The sequence below is a fragment of the Pipra filicauda genome, unplaced genomic scaffold (assembly GCF_003945595.2).
Source record: "Pipra filicauda isolate LSUMZ 115617 unplaced genomic scaffold, ASM394559v2 scaffold199_size1391877_pilon, whole genome shotgun sequence".
Taxonomy (NCBI): Eukaryota; Metazoa; Chordata; class Aves; order Passeriformes; family Pipridae; genus Pipra; species Pipra filicauda.
This window is the reverse complement of record NW_024104308.1, coordinates 1208487-1226831: the sequence shown is the minus strand read 5'-3', so window position 1 is coordinate 1226831 and position 18345 is coordinate 1208487. Positions and strand designations below refer to the sequence as shown.

At 39.2% G+C, this 18345-nt stretch overlaps 1 protein-coding gene across 1 annotated transcript in view; it reads left to right on the top strand.

Moving 5' to 3' along the window:
* IRS1 (insulin receptor substrate 1) overlaps positions 1-17995 on the top strand; it is a 52416-nt gene extending 34421 nt beyond the window's left edge. The window contains exon 2 of the mRNA XM_027751227.2: positions 14492-17995. The gene's annotated coding sequence lies outside the window, so the exon portion shown is untranslated. The remainder of the gene's footprint in view (positions 1-14491) is intronic.
* Positions 17996-18345: the final 350 nt, after the last annotated feature.

The following is an 18345-nucleotide window of genomic DNA, read 5'->3' as shown; positions in this document are numbered from 1 at the left end:
GAGTACAGTTAGTTTCTTGAGTTGGAAAGGGGCCAAATCCAGAGAAGGTGAAGAGGGGCTGGCGAGCCCTCTCTCCTGTAACCTAATCTAAAGAACAGATAAATTCTTTTCAAAGTCAAAGCAAGTAATGGGTTCCCTCTTGGTAAACCAGTGTTATACTGATTTATAAATGACTTCTGGTTTTGTGTTGTCTTTACAGCCTATAAAATGGGGGGTGCTTGAAATTATATTTTTTTTAGGTGTGTAGACATGAGATTAGGTTTTTGTATTTTATTTAATGTTGGCATATATGCCCTTATGTGGGCATATATGGGTACTAACACTTTATTTGATCTTCACCACCAAGGGCAGAGAATGGTTTAAAACTATAAAAGGCCAAATATAGCTTGTTAACATAGTTTGATTTCAGTATTGTGTATACCAGGACCTCTTTTAAGCTTTTTTTCTGATAAATGTTCAAATCACTGAAAGTAGAAGTCTAGTTATATTCTCACAAGACACCTGAGCCTCTATATAAGCTATTTTCCTCTTTTAGGGAAACTCAGTTTCTTGCCTAATGTAGCTTCTTTTGGGCACTGCTGTAGTGCAGGTTACAGAGTTATTTGAATGCAAAAGGTAATCCAGCTCAAAGTACTGCTGCTGACACAAAGGCTGTCCTTTAACTGTTAAGTGATTGTAGTGTTTCTGTTTTGCCTCTCAAAAGGTGAGCCTGCAGGACAAAAGCTGTGAAAACTTCTGCATCGTGGTTTGGGTGCATTTTTTTGAAACTATTGATAAATCTGTGAACATAATTTTTACCTCTGTGTGTATACAGGGAGAGGGAGATAAAACAGTCTTATGGCAAATTGAAGGCAAAAAGTGAGATAAGTCACATAAAAACACATGTATAAACGATTGCAATATCAAGGTTACTTGGGTGGTGGGATGGGTGATCTGCAGTAGAGTGAAGTGTGCCTTTTTCTCCCTGCCACCTGACAGCAGGAACCTCTGGGGTACCCTGTCTAAAAAGGCTGCAGTTTAGTTTGCATGATACTGCAGTGCATGTGTTTTAAAACTACTGTTGTTGTTTGTCTTTCATTCAGGCACAACATGTTTTGATTTGTATGGAGAGTATTTTAAAGAGCGGACGCTTTGGCAATGTAAACAATTAGAAAGGAAAATGCAGCTGTTTTCTATTACTATCTAATATTATGCTCATCTGTGGCCTCTAAGTAATGGGCACTTGTTTACTTATTACAGAATATGGATTATAAATTTATAAACATAGTTTATAGTTGCATATTGGTTTCCTAAATAAAAGAAAGAAAAGAATAGTGGTTTATATAAATGCTTGCACTGAGACAGTCAGGGAAGTCCAAAGAAGCAGCTGGTGTAGAAGGATGGGAGCAGGAGGCTCCTGCTTTTTACATTGCCCTTCCCATAGCTCAGATATTTGCTCTCTCCATGCTAAAATCTGTTTGTTACTACTGATTACTTCTGCTTACTAAACTTGTGATTTGTTGTAAATGAAGATTACAGCATTATCTTCCTGTAACTGAATCTGATTTGTAAACTCTTAAGTGAAGGAGAAAGTCTTCTTTAAATGTTTTAAAGCCAAATGTCAGTAGAAATCTGTGTTCTTCCCTTGTTTAATCACTACCTCTAAATTGCAACTGTGGCATGTTTCCAAACCCGTTTTCCTTTCTTATATTTCCATTAATTTTCCATGAAGCATGGCTTTGTTTAGTTAAGTGGGTTAATATTTTCTATATTTCAAGTACATCGTATAATTGTAGAGGCCAGTTCAAGATTTAAAATACACAGCTTTGAAATCTTACACATCTGAATATAGTACTTTTTGTCATTATAAGATTGCCCTGACTGAAAGAACAATGCAGAAAAATTTGGTTATTTACTCTGCTCTTGAATATTTAAGCTGAGAAATAATACAGCAGCAGCAAGGTGTCTTCTGAGCACAGGAAAGAAAATAGGAGTGTGGAAGAGTATGTGAGGACATATTCTTAAACTCATCTGGAAGACACCTGACAAATAAAAATAGTAGTAAAAGAGGGGTTATTATAGGACTTTTTATTAAAAAATCTGTGTTTACAGTTATGCAAAAATGGTGCTAGCAAAAATCTGATGGTCTAAGATGAGTTAATGTTAAAATAATTGTTACATTATGTCCTACAAGGAAGTTCAGAGTATTTTAGCTAAGTTGCTTAATGCTTTTAAAAATGTATATTACAAGAAGATTTTTACTTTAAAAGTCATGTGAATGACTATATTGTCTATATTTTCAATGGTAAAATGGCAGAACATCTAATTTGCTCATATTTTTGACAACTTTCAGTGCTTAAGGCTGAAATTTCCCATGCTTGTTACCAGTTTCCTCCAGTTGAAATTCACTGCAAAGCTTTAGCTAAAAGAATTTAACCATCCTCAGTGAGATGAGAACACTGTTCCTTTTTCATCCCTTCCAACCAGTACTTCAGACAGTGCCGATGTTTTGCAGATTTTGAAGTGACCTTGAAGTTGGAAGGAAGCAGTTGCTACATTTCAGGGGTTGTATTTGCCTGAAAGCCAGGCTTTGTTGTGTCAATACTCTGAGTAACTGAGAAAGGCCATGTTGTGTTTACAGTAGAACTTGCTACACCTTCAGTTATTATTTCTAAAAGCTCTGGCTCCCACTGTTTGTCCTTTCACAGACCCCAGTGCATCTTTTCTCTTGCAATTAGGATGCTGAAGTACCAGAACTTTGACTTACAGAAGGAAAAGGTTCCTGTGTTGTATTTCATCATGTTGTCTCTGTAGAACAAGATGCCTACAGATGCTGCAGAAACTCTTGACTTCTAATTGTCACGATTCCTAATTAAAATTAAACATTGCATTAAGCATTATGCATAGTTGGCAACTAGTGAGAGATGAATATGCAATTATTGAGACTGGAAAAAACACAATAGAAAAACAATCATTACCAATATAGGATGCATGTATCTGTAGAAAATAACTGTTCTTTGTTTTAACTTTCTCCTTCCATAAAGATTCTTATTTCTAACAGTCCTCAGAATCTGCACAGGGAATCATGAATTTTGTCTGACAATACGGAGGTTTGGGGGTGGTGTTTTTGTTTTTGAGGCAGGGAACTGTCCTGGTTTTGGAAGGTTTTTTTCCCAGTAATGCAATTGAACTACTTTTTTCATGCTCCTATAGCCTACTTTAGCTCCTTTTTGTATATATACATACTTAGAGGCAGTGGTGTTACACTCTTGCCTTTTGTACAATGCATGTGCTAAGTAAAAAACTCCTGTTACAGGAAAGTGTGATAAGCAATATACCTTCTGATAGAACTTAAGAGGATTCGACCTAAAATTAGACTTAGAGTATTTTTGGCTCTGTCATGAAGTTACAGGTGAAAAGTAGAAGTTGGGGTAGTTTCTACCATTCTTTGTATGTTCCTGCTGCAGCAAGGACATTCACAGTCCCTGCCACTGGAGCTGCAGGGAGTTTCCAAATGAAGCAAGAACTTAAAAACAAATGCAATGTTCTGTTGGATGAGGGAGGGATACAGGAAGAATTTATATCTAGATTCTGAAAGCAGCAAATGTTTTAAAAGGGACTGAGCTGTAAAACTTCTTCCTGTGGACAATGGCTTAGGAAGTCAGTGCTGGGTACCATCAGTGGCACAGCTGCTTGGTTGCAGTCCTGCTGTAGTTTGGGTTACCTTTGTAACAGAGATCAGAGCAATGAGAACTTTCTTGAAAACTGCACTGTTGCTTGTCACAACCACTGCTTATTTTTTAAATTATATTCCTAATTTTATTTTATTATTTTCCCTCTACTTTTCAGGCTGCCTTCCTCCATCTCAGGCATATGTTTGATCTGAACTTGCTCCTTGAAGTATAATGCAGGCTTCTGTTTTTTAAGTTACATCTATAATGCTGAATGGAACATTACCCTCCTTGTTTGACCTCCCACATGCAATACACAATCCATTAAATCTCATGTAATATTTAAGAATTTAATACATTCTTTGCATAACATAACAGTAATAATACTGACAAAGCACTGCTCCAAGCAAAACTGCTTATACAAACAGCTGATCTGTGAGCAGTGGCACTAATGAAGCTCTGTTTCCTATAGATTTGTCCCATATATTAACTGGCCCTTTCCCCCCCTGCTGCTTCTCTGCAGTATCTGACTGGCACTGCTGGGGCTGATGAGGGCAAGGGTGTGGGGGGCTGAGTGTGGGTGCTGAGCACCCTGCTCTGCTCTTTACTTTGGGGAGAGGTTTAATTGCATCGTCAGTTACTTTTGTAATCACTGACACAATCAGCAGGCCAAGTTAGTTACAAATCCTTGGAAGACTTGGTGGCCAGTGGTACTAGTTTGTGTGGTAGTTTATGAGAACAGAGAACTTTCCATTTTATGAGATTATATGGTGCAGTGATACAGCATGATAAGGCTGAATTTTTTTATATTTTGTCAAGGTTAATGTTTAGTGGATGTTTTCAGTCACTGATTAACCAACACATCTTAATGAGCTGTGATATTATGTACAGATCCTTCAGTGTGTGTGCTAAGCCTTTAATCTGTATTACTATATGCTTTTAATTTTCAATTGACTTATACTAATAGCTTCTAAAGGGTTATCCTTAGTACTGGATTTGACAACTGATGGAAGATTTATGTGTTAAAATAATACAGTGTCTTATCATTTAGTGAGATTCTTACTGATACTGTTGTGAACAACTTTGATTACATGGAAAGAATTTCATGTGGCATGTTTTTTCAAAAGAGTTTAAGAATTATTGAATTAAAATATCTGACTGAAAATTCTGAGATGAGAAAAACTTTTACCTACTTTGATTTCTGCTTGTGTGATTTCACAGCTTCATAATGCTAGATTGGGATTCAAATTAAATAACTAACATGACTGTTGATTAGTTTCCCATTTAAATCACGGCAATCGAGCATGTGAAGGTTAGTCCGTTTAGGCTGTTAGTAACTTTAAAATATAACATTGGCAGTCATTCAGGCTTTTAGGATTTTGCTGAATGAAACTCTAAAGAAACAGCAGTAAAAGACTTGGTTTGTCTGATTGGTCTTTATAATTTGTATTTAATCCACAGATGTATCCGAATAGGGCTCCCCCCTCCCCAAGTGCCTGCCAGGTGCTGCTTCCTCTGCCCATGTACTTCAAACTTGAGACAGCTCCACTGTTTGTAATGAGAATTGTATTTCCTTTGTGGCCTTTATCTCCCTATATATATTATTTTCTTGTTACTGTGGTTTCTGGAAATAAATTGGATGACAATTGTTTTGAAAACCTAATCTATATACAAACAAGTTTTTCGGTGTTTAAATGGTGCAATGAATAGTTTAGCCATGAACTACCTCAGAGCTCATTAAAGTGCTCAGCATTATTATTGAGGTTAATCCCATTGCAGTCCAGGGTATGTGTATTGCTAATTCAGTGGGAGGAGAAGGGTAGAACTCTTGCTTTACCAGAAAAAGACTTGTTTTCTGATGTTGGAATTTTGTTGTCCTTTTTTTTTTCCAGCTAAAAATTCTGTATTTGCATGTAGAGTTTACTTAATTCTTTATATCTCTTCTAATGTAGAATAATGCTTGGCCATATGTACAGTCACACTCAAATGTTACTTATTTTTGTAAGCATTGATACTTTTGCCCTGACCCTCATGCATATGCATTCTCATAGTTTAAGACCATGTAGCAAGAAACTTGTATTTCCCACATACAGCACATCCTTCAGTTTGTAGGCAGTGATCCGAACGAAGCATTTTCTCAGTTCTTTTTATTCCCAGCAGTGTCTGGCTGGCCCGATGTTTTATTTATAGCACCTTGTCCAGATGCTGCCCTGTGTCTGTTGTCATGTGGGCACTGTCAAGACACTTCCCATCCTGCTGTCTGGCCCCTGGCACAGTCTGAACTCTTCTGTCAGGTAGCAGTTCACAGCTCACAGGCAAAGCACTGAGACACGGGAAGATTAAGGCAGAAAAATAATTCCCTCGGTGTTGTAGTGACTGTGCATGTTTGAGACATCATGACTTTTCCCCCCTCCTCACAAGAAAATTTCATGTAGACAGTAGATGGGGTGGATGTTTTATCTGTTTTCCATGAGACCAAGGCAAAAGAACTTGAGTAGAACTACGTGTCAAATCAAACCAAGAGCAGAATTAGATTTTGAGTCTTTCTACCTCCAGTTGTGTGCTTGTCCACCTGCCTCTGGGTTGTGTATCCCAGCCACAGCACTTTACTGGCAGCTTTGGGGTATGACTGATGCTTTGGATTTCAGTTGTCAGCTTCTGTGCCGAAGGAGTCTGAACATCAGATTTGAAGTGCTGGGAAGAGGAAAATGCCATGTGACTCCTAGAGAATTTATGGCAGGGATAAAAGGTAAAAAGGTCAGGTCAAATGAGTGCAAGTTGCTGGAAACTAGGAATAAATTGTGAATTTATATGGATGTACATGAAAATACATTCTTACTGAAACATTATGTCAGATGTCAGTCTTGTAAGATTTGTTATCTTGGTCTACAAAGCAGAAAGCAATGGGTCAAAGTGGTTAATATAATTCATTTGATATCACACTGATGGTGATATCTTAGTGAAAAGCTAAATCTGTGGTTAAACGGTTGTTTTCTAGTCCAACTTCAAGGTGTAACAAACTTTGCTGTTGCTTTTTGTCTTTTACCAAAGGCCTTCTCCTTTCACTTTATTAAAACACAGCCTTTAATTTGTTTTCAAATGTTATTTATGCTGTATGGTAGTTTTTGTATTAAGGTGTAGCAGATAGTGTCAAAATAATGGATGCTTTGCTTTTACCTTGGCTTTTGAAACTTCCTGGTACAATTTTGTCAACTTCATGATATTTTGTTTGTTCTTATCCTCTCCCCTCTCTGTTTTCTTGGCATGTTTTTCACAATGTGTTTTCCAATACCTCCTTATTAACCTTTTTTGATATTTAATGTGCTGTTGTTGGGAATTGAGGAAGTGTTTCATCCAAAATCACTGCACAACTTCCTTCCCACGCTGCTGCCAGACGTGCTGCAGACTAGCTACTTAATGTGCACTGGCAAAATTTCAAAGTGAAGGTCAGCTGGCCAGGTTATCCCCCTGTGGGGCTTCTGTATCCCTTCCTTTTAAATGCCATTTTTCTTCTGTCTGTTCTACGTTTTCCCCTTATTTGTCCATTGGGAGGAAAATGGCTCCAGCAAAGCTGAATGGTGTGAATCCTTCCTTGCTCAAAGTTGTAACTCTCACAGTTTAGCATGTACCATGAGAACAGTTTCAAGGCAGTTGAGACTATTTATGTAGGGTTTTTTAATATGTTGTCAGAGAAAAGTAAATCTGGCAGAAAATGAGCATTATAAAGTCGGGTCAGAAAAGCACAGGAGAAAGTGGTAACGTTTGACTTTGGAATGGGGAACCAGACCACAGTGCCAGAAAAGCATGTGAAATATAGAGTCACAGAAGAATAATAAAAAATGAATATGCAGCAGCTGAGATCTGTTCTGATTATGTGGTAGCTACACTGGATGTTACGTGTTGCTGAGCTCCACTGCTGATGTAATTTAGTTGATATGATATGAGCACAGCTTCAGAGCACTCAAGTTTGGTCAAATTCGGTTGCGTTTGTTTAAATTACTAACGAGCTGGGAGGGCGTGAGTGCATTTAAAGGCACCCAGGTCATCTGCTTCCCTGTAGGCAGAGCCCCTGTAGTGATTCCCAGCATCGGAGAGTTTTACTGAATTCCAAACTGCCATAAAATTAATTTTAAAAAAAGTTCCAAGAAAGCTCTTTTGAAGAACAAATCGCATAATGAAGTTGTTTCTGGATTCCCCTTATTAATATTGTTCATATATGGTTATATGTTTGATAAAGATAAATACTGAGCAGCGTTTTCCTCTTTGAAGGGTACAGCCGTACAAAGTGCACTTCACCATTGCTTTCTTGAACTGGTTGTGGGTTATTGGGTCATCAGGGGAAGTGTGAAAGCCCCAAATTCTTCAGGGTTAGGCTGAGAACTTGGTGAATTGAACAGTGTCAATTCCAAAATAACGAATTACCCTACTTGTTGAAGTTACAAGTTTCTTTGAATCTTAAAACCAGCAGCAATGTTGTCCTGTGAGGGCTGAAGCTGTTAACTGGGTGATGCACATTTAGGGTTTAATATCCCTTCTCATTATTGCAGTCTGGCGAGGGGAGAAGACCCTGGGCCCGCGGTGGGTTTGTCTGAGGGATATCAAACACAATCAGAGATGTGTTTACCAGGGGCATTATGAGAAGATTTGGATGAACTTGGAGTACTGATCTCATGAGATCCCTGGCTTCATAGTAACATCATTATTTTCAGTCCTGAAAGAAAGGGAGTTTCTCTTCACTGTAAGCTTATCTCGACCTTATTAGCTGGACTAATAGTAAAGGAAGGGGAAAGATCCAGATCTTCAGTCCTTACACAACTGGAAGAAAAAAATGTGAGAATCCCATTTATAGTGTCATGTAGTTCCCGTATTTACCATTTCATAAAAAACCAACCAACCAAAAATCTCCAGGCTCTTGGATTTCTGTACCTTTTGCAAGTGTTGGACGGTTGTTATGTTTTATCGCTTGCTTAGCTCTATCACTGCAAGAGAAGTTGTAGAATTTCTTTACAAAACACACTATTGAATTTAAGCTCTTTCTTTCTAGACTTAGTAGTATCTTTTTTCTTCAGTCTTCAAAAAAATCAAAAACTCATTAACTTTTCTTTTCCAAAATTGAAAAGATGAAATATTTAATCAGAAATTTGGTATTTGGGTCATCAGTCCTGCTCAAACTCCTAACTGCTGCTGGTTTTGTGTAATAGAGCAGGAGATGCCTTCAGTATTTTTTGTATGTAGAAACTTTGTGAAGTCCTTTTTCTGTATCTTTTTATACCAGTGCAGAGAGCTGGCTCCTGTCCTCCTCGTTCTAGGGGGAACCAGGCAGATCCAACCTCCAGCAGCTTCACTCTCCCATGCCAGGTGCTCGGGGCAGGCAGTCCTTGGCTTCCTGTCTGTGGCAGCAGCCTTTCTTGCTGACCTCAGTGATGGGTTTAGTTTTCTCTTGAATGAGTTTAAATCAGGTTGACATGCTGTGAAGTTGAAATCAAACATACGAATTCTTTGCTGGGCAGAAGCTCATCCAAAGAATGTGTGTGGTTTAGTTTGTGCTTTCCCACTGTACTTACAACCCAGGAAATGGGTTCTTAAATGTAAAAACCTGGTTCTGCTCATCTGATTTTTAAAGTCTCACAGTTGTTTTCTTTTCCCACCGTCTTTTTCTGGGGAAAAGAGGAAAATCTGCTGTGGTGAGAACAGCTTTTTTTTTTTTTTTTTCTTTTTTTTGCTATACGTTAATTTTGTCTGAACCAATGGCAGGAAGACTATCATCTGTATCATCTGTACCTTTCCTTAGGTTCCTACAGCAGTGAAAGATTACCTGTATGAAGAAGAAAACGGGGTGGAAACACCAAATTCAGTTCCCCTGCCTGATAGGAAGGGACTTGGTGAAACCAAATCGTCAGTAATTCCCCATTTAGGACATTCGCAGGAAGGCTGAAATAGGCACTTTGGGGTACAAGGAAGGAAAGCTTCCCTATTAAATGTAGATTACAGCCTGTCTAGTTAAATAGCAATGTGGTAATTACTTTGTTTGGTTCTATTTGGAATTCCTTTTGTTAGATTGAGGCTGCAGTTAACACACTGGAGCAGCCATTGTTCTCTCCTGCATTCCTTTGCTCTTTCAGCGTCCGTGTGAGTGGGGAAACAGCTTATTTGCATCTCTTTGAAAAGAAGTTATTTGAGCTAGCTTAAATTTTGGTTGATGTTTTTAATTTAGCCGAACGAGATACTTCCTGTATCTGTGCGCACATTAGTAATGCCAAGAAAAATGTAAACAGGCGCCGCTTCTGCTCATCAGTGTGGTGCTCACGAAACGGGGATGGATTCAGCTTTTAGGTAGGTGCGCACCGTTTCATTATAATTAGGTGATGACTCATGCAGATGTCACCAAGACAAGAGCTGTAAATGAGTTTTTCAGGACTTCTTAATTTGTTTACTTTGTGTCGGAGTTTCTAAAGACACTCGGTTATACCTGCCCGGGCAAAGGGTGCCCAGGCTGCAGGAAGACCTCGACTGGTGGAATTCTGCAGGAGTCCTCCAGAGAATGTTCATAATGGCTCTCATTTTGTTTTGAACTTTTGTTCCTGAGCTTTTTGTTTTTTTACGAGGTAGATCTGTTCATTATGTGGTAAATCATTGTTTAATCTGCACAGAATAAGATACTCTATATGATCCTAAAATAAACAGCAAATGCATTAACTTCTAAAACCTTTTTTTTACAACTAGTAACTATGACAGGGAGTCTTCAACCAGTCCTTGTTGTTCATGGCTTCAAATGAGGTGCTGATGGGATAGGTGCAGTTCTGGAGAACGTTTGGATTAGCAGGGTCGATGGCAGAGTTGCAAAATGATCCTCCTTCAGTAGATTTGGAAAAAAAATGTGGTTTTTTTCAGTCAGTAATAATCTTTTCATTGACCTGGCTCTGTCACCTGTAGAATTGCTTCCTAAACAGATGCCAGCTGACACTGGAAGGGTGTCACAGTGTACTGAGCAAGTCTGATGTTTGGGAGCCACGTTTTGCCCTGGTGTGTTAATCAGTGACAAAGTAGTTGCCATTTATTTGATGAAATTATCATGGAACTTCAACAGCAGCTTGATGCTATTTGACTTGTTTTGGAATTAAATGACCCTTTGGAAGGGCATTCCCATTGGTATTTTAGGGACAAGACACGTTATTGCCTCTTAATAGCAAAAGAAAGTTTAATTGGCTACTGGACAGTGTTTTGCTTGAACATTGCTTGAGTTTTCACTTTTGATTTTTCTTCCTTGGTTACTTTCAAAGAGACTGGGTTGAAAGAAAGGAGTAAGGATTACACTCTAAGTGTATTTTAACAACACATCTATGTTATGTGTGAAAATTCTGTTAACTTCAGGAAAGATATATTAAATTGTCTAGACACTCTGCTCTTAGTTCAGATTTTAGGTTCTCTTCTCCAGCTCCCCAATAATGGAAATAAAATGAAATACCAACTTATTTTTAGTTACTGGATTTAAGAATGGGATTTCAGCTGTAATAGGAACTGCAGCTAGCTGTGCTGTATCCATCCTGGACTAGGAGATTTGAGAAGGAAGCTTTGCCAGCTGGAACGTGCGTCAGTGTTATCTGCATGTGTGTTGTAACAGATGTTGAGCAGAGACTACTTGTCAAAGGTACCTTGTAGTAACTTTTAAAGATGCTCGTTTGTTTCAGTACATTTTTCTTGCATCACTAATTTTTTCCATAAAGTCAACCACAAACTGCATTATTGGGGATTCCAGCTGAAACTTGTGGTGAATAGGAAATAGATTAAACACAGGTTTTCCCTTTTCTCTGGTTGCCAGCAGTGATGTCAGTAGTTTTAATGATCCTTACCTCAGCTTGCTGCCGACCTCACACTCTCTATTAAAACCCTTGTCTTCTGCACTGTTTTGTGTGTTGTTAAGGAAATGCTGATGGCTGTAGGTATCCAACCCATTACTTCATTTCCAAATAAGGTTCTTCCGCTTCGAAACGTACTGTAATAGTTCACTGGGGAGAGAGGAGATTCAGATTGTTTTGTCAGAAATTTAAGAAATACTCTTTTTAAGTCCAGCAAAGAGCATTTGTATGCTGAAACTGAGGATGAGGCTTTTGACTATGCATTAGGTGCAAATAAGTATTCCCTGGATATACTCAACCTTATGGGCTGAGTGTATTTCCAGTGACCTTGGAGGAGCAGCCTTGCTCTCGGAATGGCTGTTTTCTATACATCTTTGTTCATGCAGACAGAACAGGCACTGCTGTACTGTAATAGCAGCAAGGGTTGTCATTCCCAGTTACATAATTCGTGTTTTATGGAAAGAGATTGGTCAGAGGAATTGGGTATGAAAACAAATAATTGCAATCAGTAATTAATTTCAAGTGGTCCATAGCAAAGCATATCGGTGGATTTTAACTTCACAAAATTAGAAGAAAACAAAAGCTACCGAATCATTTTTAGGAAAGGGTGACAGACAGATTTCCGTGTTGCACTGCTGAAGATCCTGGTGTGTAAGTACAAGCTTGAAGCTGCTCCGTGCCCTGTGCCCTGTCATACCTGCAGCTGACATTTGTATGAAGTGCAGCCTGCACCAGGTCATGTCCTACATGATTCTGGCTCTTCTTTCTGTCTCAAACTCTCAGATATGTCAGCCTGCTGTGTTTTTTCACTCTTTTTACACATGTACAGGACTTCAGTATATGAGTGCTTGGGTTTCTGTAACTGTGGGTTTCTTCAATATTATTTTCTTAGTGAATTCCTCTAGAAAGTGTTTAGTTTTTCCAATAGACTTGTTATTCTCTTTCTTCCTTTGCTCTTCTCACTTAGGAATCCAAGAATAAATGCCTGATAGTGGCAGTTGTGACAACTTCTTGGGCATATTGGTGGAATTGGTGAGGAATTGGATAGGACAGGCCATTTTGTTCAGTACATGATGTATTTGAGTTTAGATGACCTGAATGCTAGTGAAGAGGTGTAGTACTTGGCCCTGATACTGCAAATTATGTATTATTTATGTACTTAAAATCTCTTAGAATAAAGTCTAACGATGTAGAAAAGCTGTTACTTGCTCTCCTTCCACTTGCCCTGTCAGTGCAGGGCAGGTTGGACTGTGGGTCCCTGCTGGTGGGCACCCAGCTGTTCCTCTGGCCCTGCTGGATGGGAGCTGGGTGTGGAACACCCACCTTGGATATGCAGCATGCAAATCACGCTCCTCTGTTTAAATGAAGCCATTTTTCCTTTGTTGCTTGTCTTTATTAATAAAGTATGGTATTACTGGCTAATTTTAGGTCAAATGTAGTTGGAAGCTGTAAAGCTGTGTGAAGCTGTATAGAGATATTTGGGTAGGAACATTCCAGTAGATCGCAATGTGAGTGCAGAAGAAAGTTGAAAGTAAATAAGAGATCTGTGAGATAATTCTCCAGGGAGTTTTCACAGCATACCACACATCATTTGCAGGGATAGGCTTTCCTTTCACTTGAAGGACCACACAAAGTAAATTCTGTTTCTTGTGCAATTAGAGAATATAGGACAGGAGGTCTTTTCAGTTTTTTTACTTCAACATGTCTATGGGAAGCCTTTATTTGCTGAGGAAAATGCAGTGTTTACTATCCTTTCAGGGGCATAGTTAATATCAAATATAGAAATAGACACACTTTTATGTAAAAATCTAAGTCTTGCTTCAGCAGATGTGAGGCGAAGCTCCTGAAATGTAAATGGTGGTAGTCCTCTAACCCCAGTTAGAACAAAAATGATATTCATTTCACTGGTGTTCTGTCCAGTCCCCAGCGGGTCTGCTGTGTGTGACTGGTGCGGAGAGGAGGCCGGGGCTGAGGGTGGTGGATGGTGGCAGCGACAGGAGGAGGGTGCTGTCTGTGTGGCCAGCCATGGCTGTGGGAGCAGGGGAGAGAGCCCTGGTGCCCCAGTGTGCCACCTCAGCCCCACGTTCCCCAGCAGGGACACTGCTCCTCGCTGGGGCCGGAGGATCTGCCGCGGCACTGCCGGCAGGACACGGGCCCGATCGGCAGCGAGCGGGGCTGGGCTCAGTCTGTGATCAGAGCTCTGGGAGTGATAACCTGCCTCGCTGAAAAGCAGAGTTGAGAGGACTTACTGACAGAGACAGTTGCACTGTGTTCTAGATCAAGGAGGCTGGAGCCAGGAGATGAGGACTGGTAGGACAGGCTCAAAGGCAGCTTCTGGCATTCATTCCTCAGAAAACCTGTGCTCTGTATTATTAGGGTTGCAGGACCTTGTTACTTACCCAGCCTTCTCAGAGAGAAGCTGGACGTAGATAAATTTATGGACTTAAGCAGGATTTTCTGGATACAATTTTTTTTATAGCTTGTGTGTCAATAGGGAATGGTAACACTGCGCCCAGAATGCGCCATTCCTTGGTCATCCTTCTCATGCAAGCTGTGGTGTTTGCAGCTGGCCAGGAAACCCTCTTGTAGGGCCTGACATCTAATGAACCTTTCTTGTAGCCGGTAAAAATGCCAACAGCAAGCTGGTCTGTTGAGCTTTTCTTCCCCTTGTCACAGAAGCTTGTCAGAGTTAAACAGTATGGGCACTTAAATTGTTTCTGCTTAGGTGAATCTTTTGCAAGTTTTAAATGTGTTTTCTGACTGCTTTGAATTTTATTGCCAACATCTGTTTTAAATACTTTTGGGATTCACATGCTGGAGTACAGTTCAACTGTATGTATGCCATAATTTTTCAAGGTACTAACACTTTCAGTTTAGATGATAACTCTTTTAAAGAAAAAAAAAAGGAAGTATGAGGAGAGAAATAATTGCAAAAAAGCTTTTAAAATCCCCATGATGCTAATTTTCTTTCTCTTTCAATTTCAGAACGATGACCTACACAACCTCAACAAATCCTTCTTTTAAACTCATGGGTATCAAGACTATAAATGTTTCATGCTATCACAACTAGGACCTCACCTCCTCCTCCTCCTCTTCCTCTGTAAATGGGTACGATGCATCCAGTTCAGTTTGTTTACTTTACACAAACCTCAGGAGTTAGTTGACTGAGCTGCACATCCTGTGTTGTGCCAAGCAGAAGCACTGTGACACCTGGACAACGAGTCTCTCTTACTTCATCCTCTACCATAAGGACTTAGCTGGCCACATGAACTGATGTGCCCACCACTGTGTCATGGTGAGAATGGGTATTTTACTAGCACATTTACACAACTTCATTTGCTGCTGAAAATCTGTATGACAAATCATCATTGTAAATTATTACATACAAAACTTAATGTTGGTTGAAGAGTATTAAATATTTAACATAGTTTTTGATTTATACATGTACTTTTTTAATTAAAATGTAACTTTTCCTACAGCACATCTTTTTTGATGTGGAACTGAGGTATACTATATTCTGTTGTAAACAGAGTGGGAAACCTGCTTAAAACAAGGCTTCTAAGAATAGAGTAGGGTACTATTCTTGTTTTAAGATTGTAATTCAGAAAATAATATAATATGAGTCATTGGTCCCTGGGCCTTGATTGTACAGTCATATTTACTGATACTATCAGTTGTAAGATAACCCTGATGTTGAGTTGAATTCTTTCCAAAAGAAAAATAATTTTGTACTCCTTGTAAAATAATAGTCTGTATTAACTACAATGAAGACAAACGTTACTGTACATGGTATTTACAAGTGTCGACTCGAATTCATCAATTGCACAGGAACCAACAAAAAAATCAGAAAAAGGAAATCAAAGTCTTCCATTGTATATATTGTAAAGAAGAAAAAGAAAAAAAAACCACCAACAGAAAACCACAAAACAAAATGAAAACAAAAAAAGGGTGAACTTTTCAAATTGACTCTTTCCCTGGAATGAAAATGTAGGTGTTTGTAAATTCTGGAAATCTCTTTCTATATGTAATAAACTAGATACTGTTTTATCTGCTGTAGTAGTTTTTGGGTTTTTTTTGTTTTCTTGGTAAGCTGTCTCAACTCAAATTGTCCCTTCAGGTTTCTGTGTGTCATTGAGAACGTCTGTGGACCTCCATAGCTTAAGAATGAAGTCAAGTGTAATTAGGTGTAGTAGGGAGTATGCTTCCTTGCATTATTTCACTAAAGCCCTTGTTTCAGTTCTCTGGAGAATCTTCAGGATACAGCCCTCCTTCCACTGAAGTTAGTGGAAGAGCTCACAGCAAGTGAAATCACTTGGAAGCCATAGCAAGACTTCAGCAGAAAATCTAAAAAGAATGGCTCAGCTGATTGTCTGGAAATCAGTGCAAGAGGAAGGATGAGGAAGAATTCTTCTGTGACTCTCCTTTGCACCACTCTGGTTTTATGCAGATAGAAATTCTTTTGTACATTGCACTTGCAGAGTCTTAATTCTTTTGGGGACTGGAAAAGTACTGAGATCATGGATTTTCAAGTAAAATGTTGTTGAAGTGATAATTGAACTTGAAGCCGTGTCAGGTCCCTGTTGGTCCCTCCTGCTTCTGCGAAGCAACTCCATGGACCAGTGCACATTCAACAGAATTGTTGTTATCAGGAACAGGCAGGCATTCACAGCACCAGCTCTCCCTGCAGGAAGGCTGTCAGACCCTCAAAGAGGGAGTTTCTTCCCGCTGAGATGTTTATGATGTCTGGGGTTAGGCTGTGGTTAATGCAGCGTCCTCTTCTGACTGCAGTATAGACCGAGGGGCCATTGCACAGCTGCTTTTCACCTCTCCTTTGGCTGGAGGCAAACCATTTCCCTGGATCTGCTGGTGTTATTGCACCTATAAAACCACTTCGACCCTGTCAAGTCAGAATATTCACTTAAGAAAGGACTTGCAGCTTAAGAATACTTGAATCATTGCAGATTACTGGGAGCAGCTGCAGGAGGAGTGGTGCTGGCAGTGTGAGGATGTTGCTGCATGAGGAGGCTGCAGCCTGAGAGGGACCTGCACCTGCCCAAGTGCTGCCTTGGGAAATCTTGGCCCTTTCTGAGAGAAGTCTCCTCCCAAAGAGGCTGATACCCAGCAGTAGCAGACAAGAGGCTTTGCTTCTTTTTTATGAAGGAAGGGGCAGTTCGATCTGGAGTAACTCACCTCTTACTCTTGATGAGCATTGATGTGGATTTTTTCAAAGAACCATTAATATCTAAGAAGGCAGCACTTGCTTTAAAAAGAAAGCCACATGCGTCAGACCAGTATTTAAATTTGTAATTTACCCATTTTATCTTGAGCCTTCTTGTTTTGTTCCTTTCTTTTTTTTTAAGCGGGGTTTAGTTGCAATGGAAGCTTGTGTGTGTTCAGAAGTAAAAACATTAAAACAACTCATCTCCAACCTCTTTGCCCACAGTCTTCTCCAGCTTAATGAATTAAATTAAATGTTCACTGTGTTGATTTGGTTGCTAAATATTAGCTTGTGTTAAAGTGCCTTGAATAGAAAATTATTTAATGTCCATTGTGCTTTGCATTGTTCCAGGTAATTTGCAGACTGGCAATTACTGAAATCACAAGTTTGGAGGTGCTGGAAGCTCCTGTTAAGTTTTAAAAGGCAGTATTTAATCCTGGTAGGAGTATTTCACAATGATACATCTATGAGCAAATTTTGTTCATAAAACAGGAATTCTGAAAAATTGTATGCATTCACAGTGGTCATTAGGAAAGGGAATGGTAGGGGGAGGATAGTGCTGATGTGATGGGTTTCCATTCATGTTAATAGTAACACACAGCCAGAGAAGCAGCTTAAAGATGTTAAAGATGTTTATATTAATTGTTATTTTTTCCTAAGTAAAGTTAAACATGCCTGTTCAGCAAATGTTTTGAAAAGATTTTTGAAGCAAAATGCATTCATAACCAAACCTGAAACTCTTGGTTATTGCATAGATTTTTATTCTTATAAATTAAAAACTTTATTAAACAGACCATTATGAACCAAACCCTTTTTAATGAAAGCATAAATGCCTCAAAAATACAGTACTATACTGTCTTATCCTTTTATGAATTCTTTTGTGCTGTCTGCCACAGAACCGATTGTCATTTCTTTAAGTTTGAAAATGAGCACATGGGATCAGTCCTAGATCAGCTGGTAAAACTCAGATGCTTGGGAGTTTACTTTGCATTTATATTTTTTTTCAAGTGGGAGTTTCTGGTTATTATTTGAGTTCCTTTCTGGCTCTGTTACTGGGATAGCTTCAGTTTTCAATAACTCTGTACTGAATGCATTTATTAGTGCTATTGGTTGAAAATGAATGGGGTTGGAAAAACCATTTGAAGCCGTCTCTAGGAGAACAAGGAACATTTACACACTTGGGGTTTTGCAAGGATTGCTGTGTTCAAGTTCAGTTTGATTCTGAGTTGATGTGTATGTTGTGGAACTCTAAATAAATCTTTGTCCTTCTAGTCTTTGCTATTAACCTCTTTACTTAGTATTATAAAAATGTCATATGTCTTCCATAGTGTTGTTTTGGGGTTTTGTCCAGAAAATGTACAAATTCAGAAAGAAAAAAAGGAAACTCAGGCCACATTTATAAGCTTATTCTAGTGCTGTAACCTTACTTTCTGCATATTTAAGAACTAAGCACTGTGTCCATCTTGCTACCAGCTGACTTTCAGCTGGAGCTGTTTTCATGCCCCTGTTGCACTCAGGGGCTGGGTAATGAGCAGAGTGCACTTGAAAGGGTCCCACCAGCATGTGCTGTATTTCAGGCACAGAGCTCCGTGGCCATGGGTGGATGCAGCAGGATGAGCAG